The sequence below is a fragment of the Pongo abelii genome, chromosome 6 (assembly GCF_028885655.2).
Source record: "Pongo abelii isolate AG06213 chromosome 6, NHGRI_mPonAbe1-v2.0_pri, whole genome shotgun sequence".
Classification (NCBI taxonomy): domain Eukaryota; kingdom Metazoa; phylum Chordata; class Mammalia; order Primates; family Hominidae; genus Pongo; species Pongo abelii.
This window is the reverse complement of record NC_071991.2, coordinates 128,536,851-128,562,822: the sequence shown is the minus strand read 5'-3', so window position 1 is coordinate 128,562,822 and position 25,972 is coordinate 128,536,851. Positions and strand designations below refer to the sequence as shown.

At 43.2% G+C, this 25,972-nt stretch overlaps 1 protein-coding gene and 1 pseudogene across 1 annotated transcript in view; both read right to left on the bottom strand.

The window, feature by feature from the left end:
* The window catches only part of MKLN1 (muskelin 1), a 382,321-nt gene that overhangs the window by 247,259 nt on the left and 109,090 nt on the right, over positions 1-25,972 (bottom strand). The gene's annotated exons all lie outside the window — the stretch shown is intronic.
* Positions 1,189-1,638, bottom strand: LOC100434022 (large ribosomal subunit protein eL27-like; annotated as a pseudogene).

The window sequence follows — 25,972 nt, the reverse complement described above, 5'->3', positions numbered from 1 at the left end:
GGCTGACTCAGACGAACAAGAAGCCTGTGAGAGGGGAGGTGGTGGGGGGCAGACTTCAGAGGAGCTCGCTGAAACGTTCAAATGGGAGCTAGGAAGCCAGGGACATAGTGTTATTTAGAGAACTGCCTGCAGCTCTGGCGTTGGAGGGAGGAGTGGGTCATGAAAATAGAGGGAGAAAATTGCATTTGAAGCCAGAAGCTGAGTTGTGAATCTGTAGCTTTCTCTACTTTGAGAAATGTGCAGCATTCTCTAGTGACACCCACCTGCTCTTTGGCAAATCCCCAAAAACTAACTCAATAGGCATTAATGGTCATCAGGTCCCTGGGGAGCAGAGGGAAGTCGGGTACCACTCGATTTTTTTAATCTCAATTAGAAAAATGAGCCTCTTGTGACTTTCTTTAGTATTTTACATTTGGAGAATCTTGTGATCCAACCATATTTTTTGTTTGTTTGTTTTTTTGAGACAGAGTTTTGCTCTGTCACCCAGGCTGGAGTGCAGTGGTGCAATCTTGGCTCACTTCAACCTCTGCCTCCCGGTTCAAGCGATTCTCCTGCCTCAGCCTCCTGAGTAGCTGGGACTACAGGAACGTGCCACCATGCCCGGCTAATTTTTTGTATTTTTAGTAGAGACGGGGTTTCACCATGTTGGCCAGGCTGATCTTGAACTCCTGACTTCAGGTGATCCACCCACCTCGGCCTCCCAAAGTGCTGGGATTACAGACGTGAGCTACCTCGCAGGGCCTGACATACTTTTTAAAAAATTTAAATATATGACTAAGGCGTCTTCTTTCCTGTTAATGGCTACTTGAGGTTTTGAGTTTGCAGAGTCCAGGTTCACACATTACTACAAAGGCCGGTAACGGCATTGTTCTATATGGACTGTGGAAATGACATGATTGTCCCTCGACATACTGTATCTAGGCCCCCTGAAGAGCAGGTATTTGTGAGATAGCTAGACATAGGTGTAGACTATTTGAGTGGCACAATTTTTCTTCATGTAACCGACACAGAAATCAAATCCCCAGACTCCGCCAGTTCAGACAACGTAAACCAACTGAACTATCTAAAAATAATTTTGGTTGATTACGTATTTATATGTAATTTGATGACTATTGTCTCAAATGTACTTCACTAGGATGGTACCATGGCTGTGGAAGAGTTTGGCCATCTGTGAACTTTCCTTTATTTTTTTCTTTTTAATTTTTAATGACCAAAACGAAGCATCTAAAACCGCAGCTTCTGGAAGAACCACTTGTTCTTGCCTGTCTTGTATCTCTCTTCAAACTTGACCTTGGCCTCTCATTGGGCCTTGTGATTAAGAGCAGGGTCTCTGAAGACATCCTTATTGATGACAGTTTTGTCCAAGGGGATATCCACAGAGTACCTTGTGGGCATTAGGTGATTGTGGTTATAAACTTTCACAAAAGACTTGATCTTTGACCTCTTGGAGATCTTCTTCTTGCCCATGGCAGCTGTCACTTTGCGGAGACAGTGGTCAATTCCAACCACCAAAGCATGGCTGTAGGGGCGAGATCTAAGGTACCATCATCAATGTTCTTCATGATGATGGCTTTGCATCCAGAGTAGCATCCAGCCAGAACAAGCACCACCTTCCCAGGTTTCAAGAACTTGCCCATTTCAGCAGCAACCACTTGGGACGACAGCAAAAAGGAACTTTCCTTTTTCTTTTTAAGAGACAGGGTCTCACTCTGTCACCCAGCATGGAGGGCGGTGGCGCAATCACAGCTCACTTTAGTCTCAAACTCCTGGGCTCAAGGGATCCTCACACCTCAGCCTCTTGAGTAGCTGGGACTACAGGCGTGCACCACCATAACCAGCTAATTTTTAAAATTTTTTTAGAGATGGAGTCTTGCTATGTGCCCAAGTTGGTCTCAAACTCCTGGCCTCAAGTGATCCTCCTGCTTTAGCCTCCCAAATTGCTGGGATTACAGGCGTGAGTCACCATACCTAGCCAGCTGTGAACTTTCACGGAGATGGAAAATACCTTCCTCCAAAAGTAAAAGTGTTTCAACTTTGCCTGCCCTCAACAGATGACAATAGCAGTTGGCCGTGGTTGTCTTAGCCTTGGCCAGCTAATTTTCCATTACCAGCAGATATGCTGTATTTAATCTTAGGTGTTTTGCAACATTATTAACCTCAGTATCTGATAATTGCAAAAACAATTCAGAATGCTCAATGTGCTATTGAGAGTAGGTTTAGGATTATGATGAAAATAAAACAGATTAACAGATTGAATGTGGTAAGAAAAATCATGTGTTGCAAGCGGGTAAGAGATGGATCCTTAGTCAACAGGGTGATTCAGAAAGACAAAAAGGTTCAAAATGTGAAAAATGCTGGCGGGGTCTATGCAAAGAACAGCAATTAGCAGAAAATGACGGAAAGTAATCAAAGAAATGGAAGCAATACTGAGTATGTGATTAGAGAGCTAGCATCAACTTTGACTGCCTATGATCCAAATATTAATTCAGATGAAAGCTAAAATTGTGTTCAAGTACTTAAAAGCTAGGCGTTGTGACAGTGCTAAGGAGTTTTCTTTGTTTTTGTTTTTGTTTTTGTTTTGCTTTGTTTTGTTTAGACAAGATCTCACCCAGGCTAGAGTGCAGTGGTGCCATCAGCTTCCTTAGCAACTGGGACCACACGTGCAGGCCACCACACCTGGCTACTTTTTAAAAATTTTTTGTAGCGACAAGTTCTCACTATGTTGGCCAGGATGGCCTTGAATTCCTGGGCTCAAATAATTCTCCCACCTTCGCCTCCCAAAGTGCTGGAATTACAGGCGTGAGCCACTGCCCCGGGCTGCTAAGGTGTTCTTTTTTTTTTTCTTTTCTCTTTTGTTTTTTTTTAGACAGAGTCTCGTTCTGTCATCCAGGCTGGAGTGCAGTGGTGCAATCTCGGCTCACTGCAATCTCTGCCTCCCAGGTTCAAGCAATTCTCATGCCTCAGCCTCCCAAGTAGCTGGTATTATAGGTGTGTGCCACCACGCCTGGCTAATTTTTGTATTTTTAGTAAAGACAGGGTTTCACCATGTTGGCCAGGCTGGTCTCAAACTCCTGGCCTCAAGTGGTCCACCCTCCTCTGCCTCCCAAAGTGCTGGGATCACAGCCTAGCCTGCTAAGGAGTACTTTATGACACTTGCTCACCAAGGGCTGCCGTGACTGATTTTCAGTATGTATGAAAGGATCTATTATGAATAAAGTGGCCCATGGGATGAATATCAGCAAGAAGAGGGCTCTGCCTGGTTTTAAATCTTGGAAGGACCAAGGTGTCTTTCTAAGCTTAAATCACTCTTAGCCAGTTTGTCTTAACAAGAGTCTTTCAGGATTCACCAGGTTTGTAAGGTGTATAACATTTCTGTGTCTATTTTTGAATCATTCTTTTTTCTTAACATTAGATAGCAAGATTTTCCTTTAGCTTTTAGCTAGTTCTTTAACGACAGCTTGGTATCCCATTTGCCTACTGTGTCATTTAATCCACCTTTTGCTGGGCTCATAAAAATTCTGATATTAATACTATTTGCCATAAATGGTTATGTTTATCTGAATATTTTATTAGGACAAATTAGTAGAGTGAAGTTACAGGTTATAGCATATGAATGAGTTTAATGTTTTAATGTTTTCAAATTTACCTCTGGAAAGGTTTTGCCAACTAATATCTCCATCAGAAAAATATCAGTGTTCCTATTTCCATGTACTTTTGTCTATATTAGATATTTTTTTCATTTATCTCTCTTCATTTTGAAGAGAAAAAATTTTTAAATGTTTACATGATAGTTATTGAGATCTCTTTCTATGATTTTTCGTTTATATCCTTTGCCAATATTTATATCTGAGTATTTGCCTTTTAATTATTGATTTGTTAGACATGATTACTAGTAGACCTAGAGCAGCTTCACAGTCTGCTCCTTATACATTAAGGAGAGTCACCTCCCCCTAATTTGTAGGTAGCCTTTTAACTTTATAGTATTCTGAAGTGGCAGGTCCCTGGCAGGGGGAACTTTACTTATAATAGTCACCATTAGTTTTGTTTGTTTGTTTGTTTGTTTGTGACAGGATCTTGCTCTGTCACCCAGGCTGGAGTACAGTGGCATGATCATGGCTCACTGCAGTCTTGACTTCCTGGGCTCAAGTGATCTTCCCTCCCCAGCCTCCCAAGTAGCTGGGACTACAAGCATGCACCATCATGTCCTGCTAATTTTTAAATTTTTTATAGAGATGAGTCTCACTATGTTGCCCAGGCTGGTCTCGAACTCCTGGTCTCGAGTGATCATCCTGCCTCAGCCTCCCAAAGTGCTGGGATTATAGGCGTGAGCCACCAAGCCTGGCCTTACCTTGCTTTTTAAAAATTAACAATATATTATTAATAGGGCACCTTCAACAGAAAGGTTTTCTTTTTCTTTTGAGAGATAGGGTCTCACTAGGTTCACCAGGCTGGTCTCAAACTCCTAGCTTTAAGCAATCCTCCCATTTCAGCCTCCCAAAGTGCTGGAATTACAGGGATGAGCCACCATGTCCAATCCAGGAAGACATTTAATGTAAACATGGGATGGGATGACTCTGGTATCAAACAAGAAAACTTCAAAATTCCTTTCTCACCAGAAAGAAATGAGGGCTGGGTGTGGTAGCTCACACCTGTAATCCTAGCAATTTAGGAGACCGAGGTGGGAAGATAGCTTAAGGTCATGAGTTTGAGATCAGTCTGGGCAACATAGCAAGACCCTGTCTCTACAAAAAAATGTAAAAATCAGCTGGGTGTGGCACGTACCTATAGCCCCAGCTACTTGGGAGGCTGAGGTGGAAGGATCACTTGAGCCCAGGAGTTTGAGGCTGCAGTGAGATACGAGCTATGATTGCGTCAGTACACTCCAGCCTGGGTGACAGAGTGAGACCCTCTCTGAAAAAAGAGAAAGAAAAAGGTAAGCATATGAGGTAACCCATAATACGTAAATTAGCTTGATTTAGCCATTCCACAATGTACGCATATATTAAACCATCATATTGTACACCATAAATATATATGATTTTATCAGTCAATTATGAATACAAATAAATGAAATAAAAAGAAATTTTAAAAATAAACAAATGGAGCACCCTGCCACCCTCCCCAGCACTCCTTAAAAATTCCTGTCTTGGTTCTGCCACCATAGTCACGGAATTTCAGAGTTGGAGAGTGTGGTAGAAGATTTGCTAGTCATGCGTCAAAACCCGGTTCTTCTTTCTGCTAGGAAAACAGCTCAACTAAATGTGAAGCCTCCCTTGCAGCTAGATGTGGCCATGCGACTAAATTCTAGTGGATAGAATGTGAACAGAGTTTATGTGCACCACTTTTCCATTTTAAGGTCCAGCCTATAAATACCTCCCCACACAATCCTCCATGTTCTCTCCCTGTCTGTTAGCAGGATGTCATTGCCTGTCAGTGCCACATGCTGAAGATGTGAAGGTGGGAGAATCACAAGATAGAAGTGGCCTAGTTCCTTGAATTACCACTTGGAAGAGAACCACCACTATCAGCCACTATTACCACACCCATGGTGAATGTCAGATGAGCGTGAAATAAACTTTCTTTCAGGCTTCAGCCATGAGACATTTTTTAGGTTTGATTATTACAGCAGCTAGTGTTCCCTTCATTAACACAGACAGCAACCTCAGAGTCCCTGTAGTCCAGACTTCCTTCTTTCCAATGCCTGCTTCTCTTCCTTGGCATTCTACATTACTGGTCATCCTGTCTCTGCAAATAAGTGATCTCATGACCTCCAATGGACTTCTGATCTCTTTGCAGGAAGTGGCCGTGTTAGTCATCATTGTGTCTTTAGTGTCTAGCAAGACTGGTATAATGCAACAGCTCAATAAATGTTTCGGGGTGAATGAAGACATGAACACCTCCTGAGGCAAAGAATTAATTCACTACCATATCAGTCTCTGTAATATACTTCAATCAGCTTGAATTATTAGAACTTTACTTACATGGAGCTAATATCCATCATCCTTTATCTAGTACCAATTTAGGACTGCCCTTTGCAGGCACACAAGATAAGTCTGAGCCTTCTTCAAGATAGCCTTTTAGTTTTTTTGCTTGTTTTTTTTGAGACAGGGTCTCACTCTGTCACCCAGGCTGGAGTGCAGTGGCATGATCTCAGCTCACTGCAACCTCTGCCTCCTGGGTTCAAGTGATTCTCGTGCCTCAGCCTCCCAGGTAGCTGGAATTATACGCACCCGCCACCATGCCCAGATAATTTGTGTACTTTTAGTAGAGACAGGGTTTTGCCATGTTGACCAGGCCAGTGTCGAACTACTGACCTCAGGTGATCCACCCACCTCGGCCTCCCAAAGTGCTGAAATTATAGACCTGAGCCACCACACCCAGCCATCCTTTAGTTATTTTTGATGATACTCCCAATCCCTTCCATGACAAATGCCCTGGTCTCCAGGCTAAATAGTCAACATTTGTCAATTATTTTTCTTAGCTTGTAGTTACCAGAACTCTTATCTCCGTCTTTACCTGCTTCTGGGCACACCCAGGTCTATCATTGCTTCCTACTCAATGGGTACTCAGAACAGAACATCATATCATAAACGTGGCACACACTGACCAGCCCTTGATGGACCAATTGCCCCACTTAGTCAGGACTGCATACTTCCATTATACAGCCTAATATTTTCATTGTCTCTGAGATGGCCATATCACCTGTTGACTAATTTAGAGCTTGTGAGCAAACTTCCTATCTCTTCTGTCTCCTTTCCTCTGGCTCTAACATACATACTAATATCTACTACGTGACCTTAGACAAGTCATTCCACCTTTCTGGGCATCATTTCCTGTGTGAAAAATGAGGTAGTTGGACCAGGTGATTTTTCAGATCTTTTTTCTGCCTTCTAACATGCTTTAAGTCTAAAGCAGGAAGTTCTGGGAGACTTCACGTTGTACTTTGAGGTAAAATCTCTCACTCATAGGAGTATGGGAATGTAAATCAGCCTGGAAATGTTAAACTCATCAAACAACATGAAACTGGACAGGTAATTTTTCTCAGCTGTACTACACTTGTATCCACAGATATCTGGATACTGTGTGATAAATTGCATATATACACTAAGGCCAATGGATTATACCATACTGTAGTCATTAAGAAAAGAGAAAATCAGGCATAGGCAAAAAATGAGCAAACAAACAAAAAATCAGTGAGAGCTTGGGGGAAACCAGACTGTGGTTTTCTCCATCATTTTGTTTTGTCTTTTCTTTTTTAGAGACAGAGTCTCGCTCTTTCACCCAGGCTAGAGTGCAATGGTGTGCGATCATAGCTCACTGCAGCCTTGAACTGCTAGACTCAAGTTATCCTCCCACCTAGGCCTCCTGAGTAGCTGGGACTACAGGTGTGCACCACCATGCCCAGCTAATTCTTAAATATTTTATGTAGAGACAGGGACTTGCTGTGTTGCCCAAGCTGGGCTTAAACTCCCTGGCCTCAAGTGATCCTCCCACCTATGCCTTCCAAAGTGCTGGAACTACAAGTATGAGCCACTGCACCATCACACCCGGCCCTCTCCATCACTATTTTTTTTTAAATTTTTTTTGAGATGGAATCTCACTCTGTCACCCAGGCTGGAGTGCAGTGGTGCAATCTCAGCTTACTGCAGCCTCCACTTCCCTAGTTCAAGTGATACTTCCCCCTCAGCCTCCCTATTAGCTAGGACTACAGGCGTGCACCTCCATGCCCGGCTAATTTTTGTATTTTCAGTAGAGACAGGGTTTCACCATGTTGGACAGGCTGGTTTCAAACACCTGACCTCAAGTGATCTGCCTACCTCGGCCTTCCAAAGTGCTGAGATTACAGGCGTGAGCCACCGTGCCTGGCCTCCATCACTTTTTTAGCAGGGATAGTGACCATGAGAAAAGGGACATACATTTCGTTCAGCAGAAAGCTTTATGTGTTGTCAATTTCTTTATCTCATTTCACACACTGTACAACCATACCAAAAAAATACCCTCAGCTATTGGGCAAATAAATGCTATTTGCTAGAGAAATCAAATCATATCTCTATATGTCTTGCCTTTGGTCAAATTCTTATCAGGCAGACATCTTACTGCTTACATTTCACTTACTACTTACATTTTAGCTGATTAATTTCTCCTGATATTTCTGCCTGACAGCCCTCAATCCATACTCAAGAGGCTGGATCCACCTCTCACCCTAGACTAAGATTCTACAAATTATTATTTGACTTCCTTTGAAAAACTGATTGCCAGCTTTATAACTCGATCTGGGCACACTCCCCATCGGGGCCTGCATTTCCTGTGGATGATGCATTGGTTTCCAAGGTGACGGTGGGAAGGAATAGACCTGTTAGCTTGTGGCTTCTGACTCACTCACTGCAATGGACGTCATAGAATTGTAGCTGAACAAATGGATGCTGATAATAAGTATGTGCCTAAGGTAGCAGCGGGGCACCAATGGTTAAAACAATCCCATTGTACCAGCTCTCTCTCCCTCCCACTAAGCAAGCCGACAGGCCAACAGAAATACCGGAACTGAAAAAAGATACAACAGATTTCCCCAGTCATATATAAGTTCACAGTGAAGTCCTATTTACATCCCCGAGACTTTGCTCCTACGCCTGGAGAATTTCCTTTTCCTTTCCGGAATGTAGAAGTACCAGGATTCTGTAACAAATCGTCATATGGAGGCTTAAGAGAATGTGATGGAAACAAGCCAAAAACTCACCAGAAGTCTGTTCATGAAGGTGATAGCCGCTTTTGAACTTTTACATTTGTTTCTTGAGAGGCAATTCACAGTGGACTAACAATCATCAGAACCCAGAATGAAACATACATTCTGTTGAGCAATTAATCTTCAGAAAAGTTGAATTTCATGAAGCCTGGAGTTGCTCTCTCTCTCTCTCTCCCTCTCTCTCACACACACACACACACACACACACACACAGTGTGTGTGTGTCTTCTTGTCTTCAGGCTCACTCACACACACACAAAGACAGAGAGACAGACAGAGAGAGAAAGAGATAGAGAGATAGAGGGAGAGACAGAGATAGAGAGAGTGAAAGAGAGAGAATGATTGACATTGACTTTCTAGCTACCTCCTTTTGTATCAACTGATCCCAGCCACGTACAAGTCAAAGAAGACTGCCTGGAATAAAAAAATATATATATGAAGAGCCCGTGTCCTTCATGTCTGAACCAGGGAAGACTGAATGGATTCTTTAGATTCTTGAATTCCTTAAATGATGAGCAAACCTAAAGGTTCCCTACTGGAGATAATGCATCTTGTTTTCCACTGGGCCTTGAGGGATGCTTTAAATAGCATCAGCAAGCATCCGAATGAATTAGACAGCAAATGTAGGTTAGCTTTATTTAGACAGATAAAGACAAGCAGAGAAAGTTGTCTGGTTCAAGGGCAGTGCAGCCTGACACGACAGCATTTCTCTGAGGAGGGGAAATTGCTTTGGGAGAGAGAGGTATTTTGGGCAAAAAGCAAAGTTCCTTGGATCTCCAGGGAAAGTGATGCTAAATTCTTTGGTACAGAAGAGCTGGAATTGAGAATGGCTTGCCATTCATTGAACGAAAGAGCTGGAGAGTTAAAATATAAAGCAAAACTTAGTATCACACATCATCCCTAAGTCCACACATCATCTTTTCTCCTTCCTATTTCTTGGGAACACCACCAGAAAAGACAGGCTTCCCAGAACACAAGCTGGCCTAGCCAGTTTACGCGAGTCCTCTGGAGTGTACTTGAGACCCCTGGCAATTCTGAGTCAGGAAATTAGTGCAGATGAAGAACCCCTGGAGACTGGAAGCCTAGGAAGCAGGGAAACTGGCAAATTTGGGGACATTCACACGTTAAACAGGAAATGTGAATGCTTGAAAAAAAGTTACAACTAATGAATTTAGTTAATTTTCTTCTTCTTCCCTTATCCACTCTCTTAGACTATTTTTTGAAAATAAAGCCCGGGCGTGGTGGCTCACGCCTGTAATCCCAGCACTTTGGGAGGCCGAGGCAGGCGGATCACCTGAGGTCAGGAGTTCAAGACCAGCCTGGCCAACATGGTGAAACCCCGTCTCTACCAAAAATACAAAAATTAGCCCGGCATGGTGGCAGGTGCCTGTAATCCCAGCTACTTGGAAGGCTGAGGCAGGAGAATTGCTTGAACCTGGGAAGTGGAGGTTGCAGTGAGCCAAGATCGTGCCTTTGTACTCTAGCCTGGGGGACGAGAGCAAGACTTCATCTCAAAAAAATAAATAAATAAAATAAAATAAAAAGAAAAGAAAAGAAAAATGCTTTCTTTTTTATTTAAAAAAATGCTTTTTCCTATACCCTTTCTGAAAATAAACGCCTTATGGAAGATCTAGAAAAAACATAACTCTGGTATGTGTTTTTACTATGATGTTTATGGCTTCTCCTCTTTTTGTTGTTTTTTTCTCAGTTGGCAGAAGCTAAATGATATTTGATATCTTAAAGTCCAGTAGGTCATAGCCCCACTGGTAATTAGTTTTAAAGATTTTTAAAAGTCTCAATTAGTACATTCATGTTATTTGAATAAATTATAATTTTAAATATTTAATAATTCTATGAGTAAACCATTTTATACCTAATATATTTTTATGTTCCTAAAGTAACAATGAATTTAGACTTGTAAAATATTTTTAAAATATCTAAAAACTTTGTTTTGCATAGATTTTCATTTCTTCCCCAAACTAATTTTATAGATGTTTTCTTTAAGGGCCTCACAACTTCTGAAAAGTATACAACTTACGTATCACCAAGACAGCATCATAGGGAAAATATGTTATAACCCTGTCATGACGTAAAATATAAACTTTATTTTTATTTATTTATTTATTTTGTGGAGACAGGGTCTCCCTGTGTCACCCAGGCTAGAATGCAGTGGCATCATAGCTCACTACAATCTCAACCTCCTGAGCTCAAGGGATCTCCCACCTCAGCCTCCTGAGTAGCTGGGACCACAGGCACATACTATCTTGCCCGGCTAATTATTTCATTTTTGGGTTTTGCTTTGTTTTTTTGTTTGTTTGTTTGTTTTTTGCCAAGACAGAGTCTCGCTATGTTGCTCAGGCTGGTCTCAAACTCGTGGGCTCAAACAATCCTCCCTCCTCGGCCTCCCAAAGTGCTGAGATTACAGGCAAAAGCCACCATGCCCAGTCTGAACTTCATTTTGAATTAAACACTTACGCCACTTTCTTTGTACTTACTATTTATGCACTCATTTCACTCATTCCCTCCTTCCACAATTATTTGCTGAGTCCCCGATGTATGCACATAAAGTAAGCATCATACTCAGTGGTTCCGTTTCCTCATGATCAGTGCTTTTCTCTTCCTAATTATTAATTATTTTTATTTTTTTTTATTTTTTGGGGACAGGGTCTCCCTCTGTCACCCAGGCTGGAGTGCAGTGGCATTGTAGCTCACTTCAATCTCAACCTCCCAAGCTCATTTCACTCTGTGCACACCAAGCTCACTGTCTAGTTATCTTTGCTGGTAAACTTGTGTGTGTACTAAAAATGTATTCAATTGAGAAGTACAGTTTTTCGTTTTAACAAAAAGCACACAAACGTCCCTAGTTCACTGCCAAAAACTCAATATTCTTTTAACTATTTGTGAGATTGGCAAATCAGTTAATCATTGGATGTCATTATAATTCTAGGAAGGTGATGGAAAGCCAATCAATATCACTATAATTATAAAGTAATAGATTCAAAAGACTTATCTGAGACCTGGATGCCAAGTTAATTCAAATGTTATATTAACATTTTATATATATAAAACCCCCTCACCTAAACCAATCCTGTAAATTTTTCATGTGTGTAGTTACAAGAATCTAATCAAAAGGAAAACCACTCTTTTATTTCTTTGTGGCAAAGGAGCTAACATTTCTACATGAACTGAAATGAAAAAACGTAATAACATCCCTGGGATCTATAATTTTTTGTTCTGACATCTTTAATCACTTCGCTATTAGAGTATCTTTATTATAATTTCTCAACTTGTGCTAATAATGAGACCTTTTACATGTTCTTCAATAAGTCAGTTTCAGAATGTGTTTTTAATATTTTTAAATGCTGGAGAAAAACTTTTATATGGATGTAGGAAGCAAAGTTAAAATCAATCACTGATCCAAATAAATAAAATATGATGTATATAACATTAAAAATTATAGGAATGAATTTTTTGTTTGTGTTTTTCTGTGTCCTTCATGTTCACTGAACTAAATATTATAATTTCAGTAATTTTTAACACTCTAAAGGAGAAAATATTGTAATAGTATTTGACTAGGTAAAATAAGAATCACGTGTTTTATTTTTATTTTGCGACATTTGTGGTTCTTCAGCATGACATTGGCATTCTTCCTCTTCTGATGCAACTTCCTTCTCTGTTTCATTTTGTTTTGGTTGAAGTTGTTTCAACCTCCCCCTTCTCTGAGCAGTCTTTCAGCTTGTCTGAGGTTTTGAGCTGTCACTTTGTTTTCTGAATATCCACTTTTGTTTTCGGTGGCAACACCTACATATAAACATCTAGCCACCCATCCAAATGGACACACACCTACACACACTCAGACTCATAGACACACAGACACAGATCTGCATGCACGAGCATGCACACATGCACAGCCTCAACGCATCCATCCTCCTGCAGAGAGTTCAAACCACTCCAGCTGTTTTCTGGCCCTGGCCACAAGAGCAACAGTAGAGTTCTAATGTCAGTTCTCTGATTGGAACCAGCACTAATAAATGCTGCTGCTTCCAAGGAAGCCCTTACATCACCTGGACCAAGGGGAAGACAGCTGTACAGGTTCAAGACGATGGAGCCAAGTGCTTCAGGCTGCATGTGGTGATACACAGGGGGAAGAAACGAGAACTGGGGTTGTACCTGAAGTGCTTTGTCCCAACTATCTTTTGACAGCCATGTACTGATAGGTTAAGACTCAGTTCCTAAGTATCAACTCTCTGAATCTTTTCCTGACATACTAACTGTCCCTCCTCTGTACCACTACAATCCTTTTGTTGAATGTTTATCTTCTCCTCTCCTGCCCTGCCAGGCCCATCAGATTTAAAACTTTTTTTTTTTTTTTTTTTTTGAGACAGAGTCTTGCTCTGTCACCCAGGCTGGAGTGCAGTGGTACAATCTCCGCTCACTGTAACCTCCGCCTCCCAGGTTCAAACGATTCTCGTGCCTCGGCCTCCCAAGTAGCTGGGACTACAGGTGTCACCACCACACCCGGCTAATTTTTGTATTTTTAGTAGAGACAGGGTTTCACCATGTTGGCCAGGTTGGTCTCAAACTCCCGACCTCAAGTGATCCATCTGCCTCAGCCTCCCAAAGTGCTGGGATTACAGGCGTGAGCCACTGTGCCCGGCCAAAAGAGACATATAAACAGAAGCCATGATGTCCTGGTAAGTCGCAAGATGAGATGGAGGCTCCCCGTGCCATTACTCTCCCAGACTCAGGGCTTATGTACTGTAAGGGAAGGAAGGCGCAGGGCAATTGAAATTGACCCTGCAGGGAAAGGCAAGAATGCCATGTGAAACTGACTAATGGTAGGATTTATGATTAAGGTTGTTTTGACCTAAGGGCAAGATGTATGGTAAATACATGCTCTTACATAAAGAACAACAGATAAACTGGAAATCTTAGAAGGCTTCCCAGAACTGGGGTTAATCAGAAGTCAACATGGCGGATCAACGTCCAAGGTACTTTGGCCCCCACAAGTTACATATGAAAGTAACTTAGCAGCAAACAGAGCAGCTGCCTCCTCATCATCCCCACCACTGGGATTTCTTCTGGTGACCAATAAATAAGTTTGTAAATCAAATATAAAATACTAAGCCCTCCAACTAAACAGACCCCCTTTTGGCCAAGGGGGCCCCAGAAAATCCCAAAAAACTGAATTCCCAGCCACGGTGGGAAGGGAGGTGGGACACACCTCCTTATACCTCCTCCCTTTTGGATTTGGGCACAACTGACCCATATTAATATTAAAGTAGAGACCATAAGACTGTCAAAACAGACTTTTTGTGGCAGTAAGATACCAAATTATAAACAAGACCCAAGGCCATGCCAGGCAAGGGTTAAGTCACACCCTACAAACCACAGAATCTTGTTAAATGGGTTTTTAAAAATTAACCTGGTATAATGTGGCTTACTTTCCAACCTCACTCTAATATAGCATCACAGGACAGCAGACCCTGAAGGAAATCAAAATATTTTACCCCAAAGTATATTTCTTTGACATAATTTGAAGTAGCCCTGCAAAGCCATCACAAAACGGGGAAACCTGCATCTGTAGAGAATCTCTATTAATGCAGCCAGCCTTTGTTAGATCTAAGAGAGATTCACTGCCTAAGTGCGGTGGCTTGGGCTTGTAATCCTAGCACTTTGGGAGGCTGAGGCGGGAGGATCACTTGAGCCCAGGAATTCGACACCAGCCAGGGCAACATGGCAAGACCCCATTACTACGAATAAAAAAAATCAGCAGCCTGTGGAGGCGTGGGCTTGTGGTCCCAGCTCCTCAGGAGGTGGAAGCAGAAGGATAGCCTGAGCCCAGGAGGTTGAGGAGGCAGTGAGCTGTGGTCTTGTCACATGTGTCCAGCCTGGGTGACAGAGTGAGACCCTGTCTCAAAACAACAACAACAACACACACACACACACGTCTGAAAAGAGACATTGACCATCTATTCTCTCAGAGGGCTGTGACCTAGGAGGCTTCCTCTAAGTAACAAAGCCCTTGGTCCCCACAACTCCTCTACCTTAACTCAGACATTTCTTTCTACTAACTTCAAATCTTTAGATAATAGCTTAACTCTCTCAACCAATTGGGTGCAGGGGTCGGGGGTGGGCATCACACACCAGGGCCTGTGGGCGGGTGGGGGGCTAGAGGAGGGATAGCATTAGGAGAAATACCTAATGTAGATGACGGTTCGATGGGTGCAGCAAACCACCATGGCACGTGTATACCTATGTAACAAACCTGCACATTCTGCACATGTACCCCAGAACTTAAAGTATAATTAAAAAAAAAAAAGAATCCCTAAAACTCACCTACAGCTTAAGCCCCACATCCTCCCCCTACATTCTGCTTCAAGATGTCACACCTTTTTGGGCCAAACCAATGTACACCTTCTATGTATTGATTTATGTCTTTGCCTGTAACTCCTGCCTCTCCAAAATGTATAAAACAGACTATAACCTGACCACCTCAGGACCACTTACTCAATACTTCTTGGGTTTTTGTTTTCTCTGGGCTACAGTCACTTCTACTGGCTAACAATCAACTCTTTAGAAGACTTTACAGAGTTTGGATTTTCGGTGAACAAGTCCAATCCTACTTACAAGATAAGCCTTTAAAAAACTTGCGAGTACAAGTGAGAAGAAACTGTTCTATCAAGGAAGGTTGTGTTAATGATGGGAAAATGTGGCATGGATCTTTTAAATTGATTGATAAGACTTATGTTCCAGAGTACAGTGTTTCAACATTTGAGCTGTTTTAGCATCAAGAGAGGGTAAGGATGAGACGTAACTGTGTCTGGTTCTTTACTTGCATGATTTCACTTTAATTCTCACAAAAACCCATAAAAGAGATCTTATTGTCTTCATTTTATAGATGAAGAAAGCGAGGCTGAGAAAGGATAAGAATTAGGGAAAAACCCCTAATACTAAGAGCAGCAGAGCTGAGGTTTGAACCCAAATCTGCCTGACTCCAAAATCCTTTCTTTATTCCCCTTGATTCCTCCCAAGAGCTATTTTTAAAATGTTGACATAAGGGCTGGTGCAAGGTGGCACATCATTCCTGTAATCCCAGCACTTTGGGAGGCCGAGGTGGTCAAATCACTTGAGCCCAGATCTTGAGCTCAAGAATGTTCAGATAAGAACATCAGAATGTTCTGATAAGAATGTTCTATTGCTGAGACCAGCCTGGGCAACATGGCAAAAACCTGTCTCTACAAAAATAAAATTAGCTGGGTGTGGTGGTGCACACCTGTAGTCTCAGCTACTCAGGGGGCTGAGGTGGGAGGATGTCTTGAGCCTGGGAGGTTAAGGCTGCATTGAGTGGAGGTTGCACCACTGCACTCCAGCCTGGGGAACAGAGGGAGACCCTGTCTCAACAACAACAAAAAATGTCAACATTAAGTTTTGGTTGAAAAGAGGATGAAAAACAAAGATTGGATATTGATTGAGCTCTGATTATGGGCCACACACGAAGCTGGGCCCTACTGGGGGACAGAATAAATCATCTTGCGCTGGAAGGGAAGAGCATGGAATGCAGGAAGCTGCCACATGATCAAAGGATGAATAATGAACAGTGAAATACGAGCGAAGGCGGGGCGCGGTGGCTCAAGCCTGTAATCCCAGCACTTTGGGAGGCTGAGGCGGGCAGATTACTTGAGGCCAGAAGTTCGAGACCAGCCTGGCCAACGTGGTGAAACCCTGGCTTTCCTAAAAATATGAAAGTTAGCCGTGCGTGGTGGTGTGTGCCTGTGATCCCAGCTACTCCAGAGGCTGAGGCAGGAGAATTGCTTGAACCTGGGAGACACAGGTTACAGTGAGCCAAGATTGCTCCACCGCACTCCAGCCTGGGCGACAGAGTGAGATTCTGTCTCAAAAAAAAAGGAAGGAAGGAAGGAAGGAAGGAAAAGAAAGAGAGAAAGAAAGAAAAAGACAGAGAAAGAGAAAAAGAGAGAGAGAGGGAGAAAGAGAGAGAGGGAAAGAAAGAGAGAAAGACAGAAAGAAAAAGAAAGAAAGAAAAGAAAGAAAGAAGAGAGAAGGAAAGAAAAGAAAGGAAGTCTAGTTATCATAAAGGGGATTGTCTTGTGCTGGAGAACTGAAGGGAGGAGTGGTTGGTTCTGGTTGTGCCCAGAGGCAAGGAAGGTTTCGTAGAACACTGGAAGAACGTTCTGATAAGATGCTGGGCAGAGCAGGGAAGGAGTCCCAGGTGTCAGGACACTGCTGAGAAAGAAACAGATTACAGGAGCTGGGTAGAAAAGCTCACATGAACTCAGTGTATGGTTGGAATAGTGAAAAGTGATGGTAGATTTGAGGCCGACCATAGAAGGTTGTGAAGAAAAGTCTGAGCATGAAATGGGGAATTCTGGAAGGTTTTTGAGTGGGAAAGGTAAAGATCCAATCAAATCCTTGACCAAAACATCTCAAATTATTGCTGAATCCATTCTGACACCAGATCACAAGTACACGAGGTACACAAAGTGGAAAAATTTAGAAAATCAATACTCTTCATCAAGACTCAAAAATAAATCGCCCACTTACTTCCAAAAACAAAACAAAACAAAACAAAAAAAACCCCAACAAACAAAAACACTCATCAAATGAGAGGATATATGCCTGAATGCATGAGCTCAAACCCAGCCTGCCCTTTTCCTTCTGTACTGGCCAGGTATAGTCCCATTCTCATGACTCACAAGACAACCTCATCAACCAAAAACCCTGGGACAACAAATGCAATCCCCTGCTCCCACATAGAAAAAACTCCAATACTGAAATGACAATTCCTTTCATTTCATTCCTGTTCAGAAGCCAGGCCATGAAGATTTGCTGAACTATTCTCTCACCTGAATACACTAGATAAACATGCTAGGATGGGAACTGGATCCTGATGGCTTAATTGAGTTAAAAGGAAAAGTGCAGATCATCTAAAAGCCTCTCAATGGTTTCAGAGAGGCTGTTACGGCTCTGAAAGCCCTAATGGCGTTTCTCAGTTCCTTGGTTAGGGAGGAGCAGAATGAATTTCCTAGCACAGAACTCAAAAGCACTAGAAGTCAGCAGTTCTGAGAGACTGCAGAAAGGGCTTGTTTACATTTTTCTCTTGGGCTGAAACCCATCTATTTAAACTTTAACCAGAGGCAATTATAAAACCATGGTGAGCCAGAGATGGCAGCCTGCACAAGACAGGGAGACAGATGCCAACAGTCTGGCATTGAAGGAGGAAAGAGAGAGGTGTATTTTGAGAAAGGGGCCAAGGAAGAACAACAAGGAAGGTTTTAGAAGCAAAAGGTGTCACCTAGGCAGCTGGTCTTTATGAGAAGTGGCTGGGGAGAAAGTAGGGAGGGAGGGTGGGGGGAAGGCAGGTGGGGTGGAGAGGCCAGAAAGGACAGCAGGCTCTGAGGGAGTATGAAGGGCTGGGGCTGCCACCAGCCCACCAGTTCACAAGTCCCACCCAGTAACAGCTGACTGCTCTAGCTCCTCTGTTTATACCTTTTTTCCCTTCTTGGGTCAAAAGTGCATTAGTCCAGAAAACCAGCAGCCATGAGGAGAGGCCAGCCTGGAGCAGACACACCCAGTCTGCCAGGACACAGGCCCTCTTCCTCGAAGGCCAAGCCTCCTTTTCCATGCAGGTTTTCCTGGCAAAGACCCACCGGGGAGCCTTGGGAGTAGCCCAGTGACGTCAGAGGAAATACCCAACTCGACAAAGGATCCTACTCCAGTTGCCAATAAACGGAACTGGTTAGCATGCCCTGATCTGGGTCTTAGAATTTGCTGAATCCTAAGGACAAACTCAGAAAGAGAGAGATCTGTTGCTCCAAAGTGAATGTTTTTATCTTGGATTTGAGGAGGCCCATGGACCTGACACTGACATTAGGGCCGGTTTTAGATGCATATACAAATATGAGGTGGCTGGGACTCCAGCTGCTATGGACTGAGTGTTTGTCTCTCCCCAAATTTCATATATTGAAAATCTAACCCCCAAAGTCATGGTTTTAGGAGTGGATCCTCTGAGCGGGGATTAGGTCATGAGGGGCTCTGATTAGTACCCTTATAAAAGAGACCTCGGAGAGATATCTTCCCTCCTTCCACCATGTGGAGACACAGCAAGAAGGTGCTGCTTATGGACCAGAAAGCAGGCCTCACCAGACACCAAATCTGCCATGACTGTAGCTTCCCAGCTCTAGAACTGTGAGAAACAAATTTCATATGTTTATGAGCCATCCAGTCTATGATATTTTATTACAGCAGCCTGAACAGACTAAGACACCATCCCCCAAATCTCTAGTATTTCTTTTTTTTTTTTCTTTTTTTTTTTGAGACGGAGTCTCTTTGTTGCCCAGCCTGGAGTGCAGTGGCACGATCTTGGCTCACTGCAAGCTCCGCCTCCCAGGTTCACGCCATTCTCCTGCCTCAGCCTCCCAAGTAGCTGGGACTACAGGTGCCTGCCACCACGCCCGGCTAATTTTTTGTATTTTTAGTAGTGACAGGGTTTCACCATGTTAGCCAGGATGGTCTCGATCTCCTGACCTTGTGATCCGCCCACCTTGGCCTCCCAAAGTGCTGGGATTACAGGCATGAGCCACTGCGCCCGGCTAATTTTTTGTATTTTTAGTAGTGACAGGGTTTCACCATGTTAGCCAGGATGGTCTCGATCTCCTGACCTTGTGATCCACCCACCTTGGCCTCCCAAAGTGCTGGGATTACAGGCATGAGCCACTGCGCCCAGCCAAATCTCTAGTATTTCAAGGAGCCTGTTATCCTAACCTGAGATGTTCACTCCTTTGAGGGTTTTTTTTTGAGACAGGGTCTCACTCTGTCACGCAGTGGCATGATCACTGTAACCTCCAACTCCTGGGATCAAGTAATCCTCTGGCGTCAGCCTCCCAAGTAGCTGGCACTACAGGCACATGCCACCATGCCCTGCTAATTTTTATTTATTTTAATTTTTATTTTATTTTATTATTATTTTTTTTTGAGATGGAGTCTCGCTCTGTCACCAGGCTAAAGTGCAGTGGTGTGATCTTGGCTCACTGTAGCCTCTGTCTCCTGGGTTCAAGCCATTCTCCTGCCTCAGCCTCCCCAGTAGCTGGGATTACAGGCACTCGCCACCACGCCCAGCTAATGTTTGTATTTTTAGTAGAGATGGGGTTTCGCCATGTTGGCCAGGCTAGTCTCAAACTCCTGACCTAAGGGGATCTGCCCACCTTGGCCTCCCAAAGAGCTGGGATTACAGGTGTGAGCTACCGCACCCAGCCCCAGCTAATTTTTAAATTTTTGTATAGAAACCAGGTTTCTCTGTGTTGCCCAGGCTGATCTCAAATTCTTGGCCTCAAGCGATTGATTGTCCCCAATAGCTTCCCAAAGTGCTGGGATTACAGGTTTGAGCCTCCACACCAGCCAGTGCTTTTGAGTTTTTAAACTTGTTGGTTTTGATGTCCCTGTTAAGATGCAAATGCAGGCGAGGTTCAGCGGCTCATACCTGTAATCCCAGCACTTTGGGAGGCTGAGGTGGGCAGATCACAAGGTCAGGAGTTCGAGATCAGTCTGACTAACATGGTCAGAAACCCATCTCTACTAAAAATACAAAAATTAGTCAGGTGTGGTGGTGCGTGCCTGTAATCCCAGCTACTTAGGAGGCTGAGTCAGGAGAATCACTTGAACCCAGGAGGCGGAGGCTGGAGTAAGCCGAGATCGCACCACTGTACTCCAGCCTAGGCAACAGAGCAAGACTCCATCTCAAAAAAAACAAAAACAACAACAAAAAAAGCACATGCAGTGTATGGAGCTGAGGCTGTAACTCAGAAGTGATCAGCTCATTTCTTAGCAAGAATTCGCTATCAGTTCCAGCCAGCTCAGCATGAGAGCCCTGTGGGAAGCAGATCCAGGAAAAGCATTTTAGAGATGGAGAATGGGCAGAGGCCTTGGGAATTAAGAGCGGCAAGCTGACAGGAGGCATGAAAGAGCCACAGACAAATCTCTGTGTAGCAATGAGGCCTGGTCCTGCAACACAAGTCAGGGTTAGTGTAGGCAGCAGAAACCCAAGCTCATCCTAACTTCCTGTAAATCTTTCTTCTCTGCTAACCCAGTTTTACTAGGCAAAGTCATCTAGGGCACAGCCAGAGGGACATATGGAAGGTTCAGAGGATTAGCAGAGTACCTGTGATATTCCAAGCTATGGCTATGGTCTTCCAAAGTAAGGAGGCCAATGTCCTGGGCTTGTCTCCAGACCAGTTTGCTACTCTCACCAGAAAACCCGTCCTACAGCTCTGAACTGGTTACCTGACTCCAGCCAACCATCTAAAAATTTCATGACCCTATTCACAAGGGTCTGAAAGGGGAATGTGGGGAAGAGTCCCTGCAAACTCGCCCAGACTGGCAACAGATCCCAAAGTAGTATCCTTTCCTATGTGGAGGCAGAGCACTTCTTACCATGAAGGTAGCATAGTGCTTGTTATACACTGAAATTGTATTTATTTATTTATTTTTTCTGAGACAGAGTCTTGCTCTGTCACCAAAACTGGAGGAGTGCAGTGGTGTGATCTCTGCAACCTCCACCTCCCGGGTTCAAACCATTCTCGTGCCTCAGCCTCCCAAGTAACTAGGATTACAGGTGCGCACCACCATGCATGGCTAGCTTTTCTTTTCTTTCTTTTTTTTTTTTTTTTTTTTTTAGCAAAGAGGATTTTTACCATGTTGGCCAGGCTGGCCTTGAACTGCTGACCTCAGGTGATTCACCTGCCTTGGCCTCCCAAACTGTTGAGATTACAGGTGTGAGCCACTGTACCCGGCCTGAAATTGTATTTTAAAATGTTTATATGGGTAGAAATGGCTTCCTTGTGCCCTTATCCCTGGAGAGAAAGAAGGGCAGATTCTGATGTCTTCTGCAGAATGAAGCCTGTGAACACCTGACTGCCAGTGGATATCACAGGAGGCACACAGAAGTTTCAGAGGAATACACACACTGCCCAAACCCAACAGAGAGTGTTATACCTTAGGGGAGATGCTTTGTAAAAGCAGCCATGAAATCTCCAAAGGAGATCCTGGGAGACTATACATAAACCAGAGTGGCAGCATAGTGGAGTAGTGAAAAGCACGACTTCAGGTATTAAAGATGCTAATACCAGAGAGATGTCTTCCCTTCTTCTACCATGTGGGGACACAGCAGGAAGGTGCCATCTATAAACCAGAGAAGTAACAGCTGGGTAAGTCTGAGCAAGTCCTTAACCTCTCTGGGCTTCAGTTTCCTTTTCCTCATCCATAAAATTCAGACAATAGTAGTTCTTAGCTCACAGGGTTGTTGTAAGGATTAAATGAGTTAACATTTAAAAATACTTAGAGGCCAGGCACAGTGGCCTGTAATCCCAGCACTTTGGGAGGCTGAGGCGGGCAGATCACTTGAGGTCAGAAGTTCAAGACCACCCTAGCCAACATAGTGAAACCCCATCTCTACTAAAAAAATACAGAAATTAGCCGGGCATGGTGGTGCATGCCTGTAGTCCCAGCTACTCAAGAGGCTAAGGTAGGAAAATTGCTTGAACCCGGGAGGCGGAGGTTGCAGTGAGCCGAGATCACACCACCACAATCCAGCCTGGGCGACAGAGCAACATTCCATCTCAAAATAAATAAATAAATAAAATAAAAGCACTTAGAACAGTGTCTGTCACATAGCAAGAACTATTTAAGTGTTACATTTAAAAAGTGGCAAGAGGCCGGGCATGGTGACTCATGCCTGTAATCCCAGCACTTCGGGAGGCTAAGGTGGGTGGATCACCTAAGGTCAGGAGCTCGAGACCAGCCTGGTCAACATGGTGAAACCCCGCCTCTACTAAAAATACAAAAAATAATAATAATAATAATAATTAGCCGGGCGTGGTGGCACACACCTGTAATCCCAGCTACTCAGGAGGCTGAGGCAGGAGAATCATCCAAACCAGAAGGCAGAGGTTGCAGTAAGCCTAGATCATGCCACTGCCCTCCAGCGTGGGTGATGGAGCCAGACTTCGATCTTCGAAAAAAAAAAAGTGGCATGATCAAATCTCCAGGCTGGAAACCTCAGTTGGTTCCATGATTCACTCGGTCTCCTAAGGAGGTCTTCCATTAGCTCTGTTCTGCACTTAACCTCTCAGCATACTGGCATGAGGAGGTTGGAAGATGCCTGGACACCTTTCTCCTCCAGCACTAGGCAGGGCACCTCTGCTCTACTCTGCTTCTTGGCCACGTGCATGCCCAGGGCCATGAACCAACAATGGGGATCTCCACCCAGGGCTTGGACCAGAAATGGGCATCCCTCAATTCAAACCCCACAGGCCCTTTCCAGGCTCCACGTCTGTACTGTCACCAAACGTTGCAACTCAACCTGTCCATCACGCGTGCACCAAGCCAGGGTTACAGAACACAGGAAAAGCTATTCTTGAGAAAGGTAGGAAAAGCAGATAAAGGTTGCTGCAAAATCACTGATATGAGGCAGATGGATTAACATGGGAGAAAAGGTATACAAATTTACTTCATATGTATGAAACTAGCCACACAGGGTTGACAAGAATTGCATGCCAGGTTCTGGACAGAAATATAGGTATTTATAAGCATTAATAGAATATATTACATAATATGTTATATAATATCATTAATTAAATATAAGCATTAATCAGGCTGCACTTTGGCCCACTTCCTTGTTGCTAAAAGTCACTAGATACTGAAGATTTGTACCCTCTCTGTTCCTCCAGACGGGATATCTGACGTTAGAATCAATCATAAGGCTTTTGTTTAAGGATCGCTTAAGATGTTTTTTAGACCCCTAATTCTAGCAACCAATTTGAAGACCCCCACAGAGGAAGAGGATCAGCATGAGTGAATGGCTGCTTCATCTCCCTGTCCCATGATGTCACGCTACACTCTTCTACCAACTGATGACCTCCACACTGGCCCACTCCAAAACCCTTAACAACCCTAGCTCCAAATTCCTCCTGAAGATGAGTTTGAGTTTTTCTCCCATCTCCTTGTTCAGTGACCCTATGATTAAACCTCTTTCTCTTCTCCAACCAGATGTCTCGGTATATTGACTTGCTGTGGGCCTTGGGCAATGAACCTATTATGGTTACATGTATACAAGGGCCTTCAGAATAAAGATCTGGCTTCCCAATGAGATACAGAAGCTTTGATACCATCTTGAGGTTACAGAAAAAAATGGGGGCTTGATCCTTGTAAAACAGGTTATGGGAGTGGGGAGAAAGAGAATTCTGTTGAGGGGCAATAAATGATTACTAGGGAGAATGATAGGATGGGGACTAGAAATTAACTTGTAAATAGTTTTCATTGGAATAATAAATGAGTCTGAAAGACAGGCATTATCTTGTGAAAGGGTCTGTTCATGTGTGTTACATTCTTGGTCTTCCAAAGAGGGAAAGAAAATAATTGTTCTCCTTGGTAAGACTGATCTCAGGCAGATAAAGCAACTTCAATTTCTTTCGTAGAGATGGCGGGTGATGGGGGAAGGTCGGAAGGTCAGAGAGACCTTGAGGATTCTTCAGGGTGGCGTGTCAGTGTGCCATATTGTGGAGTGTTGGTTTCTGAGCCCCACCATAGAGAAACTAGCAGGTGGCAGGAAGAAGGAAGGATCACGTAAGAGGAAACCAAACACACAAGGAAAAAAGTAAAAAGCTGAAGTAAGTATGAGGAAACTTTTTTTGTCTCTCTATTTTTGGCCAAGTGAAAAAAAACAAACACAAGAGAATAAACCCAGTGACTAGAATCAGACACAGCCAGTGGAGGGAGGGAACAAAGGCGAGCTGCAGAACTGCAAATCCATGCTAATTACTTCACCCTTCCTCCTGTGCTGGGCTGCACCCAGGGCCCGACAGCCATTTGTACCATGGCCTAATAATGATTTCATTTCACAGACTTCCTCCCCCCCTTTTTTTTTTCCTTACAAAGTCCATCACAATTCTGTTTTGGGAAGTAGAAACAGTATCTATCTTTAGACAAGTTAAATGCCAAAAGAACTCAGATAAGCATATCTGAGAAGTAAAGAATAGTTGGTGTGACCAGGACAAATCTCAAATCACAAATATTCGAAATTTTTCTCTGTGCCTTGGAGAGAGAAGTACCTTTGTTTGCTGAATTGGCTCACAGAACGACTTGGCCTTTGTCCTGTTGTGTAGGACACAGGATGGGGAGCAGAAACCAAGGGGAGGCAAAATATTTGTCAAGTGCCTACTATGATATCAGGCGTTCTGCAAGATGTTAGAAATGCCTCTGCCCTCTGGATGCTAACACTTTTTTTTTTTAACATTTTTAAAATTGTGGTAAAAATACCCAAAATATAAAATTTGCCATCTTAACCACTTTTAAGTCTACTGTGCATTTGTGTTAAGTGTGTACACATTGTTGGACCATCAATCTCCAAAATTTTCTGTCTTGCAAAACTGAAGCTTTGTACCCATTAAACAACTCTCATTTCTCCTTCCTCCCCCAGCTTCTGGCAACCACCATTCTACTTTCTGTTCCTAAGAATTGACCATTCTAGATACCTCACATGAGTGTAATCACACTCATAAATTAGTCTCATAAATGAGTCTGAAAGACAGGCACTATCTTGTGAAAGGGTCTGTTCATCTGTGGTTACATTCTTGGTCTTCCGGAGAGGGGAAGAAAATGATTGTTCTCCTTGGTAAGACTGATCTCAGGCAGATAAAGGAATTTCAATTTCTTTGGTAGAGATGGGGGGGTGGTGGGGGAAGATTGGAAGGTCAGAGAGACCTTGAGGTATTTGTCTTGTTGTGACTGGCTTATTTCACTCAGCATCATGTTCTCAAGGTTCATCCATGTTGTAGCCTGTGTCAGAATTTCCTTCCCTTTTAAGACTGAATAATAATCCATTGTATGCACATACCACATTTTATTTATCCACTGGAAACCACCTTTACAAAAATTATGACAGTGAAGGAAATGTAGCATAACTAACTACATCTTGCTTTTAACCTCACAGGCTAACTTGCTCATTCCAAGCTAATTATGGGAGGAATTTAGTTCATAGTTTAATTTCAAAACAAAGATGATGATACTTCTTTCCTGAACTAACCCCCTCTACTTGCTCAGGGACCAAAACCACTTTCATATAACCAACATAAGTCCCCAAGGTTAGAATTGTGACAGGGGTCTGAATTCTGTTAAGATATACACATAATTAAACTCTAACCAGTCATTGTTTTATAACCT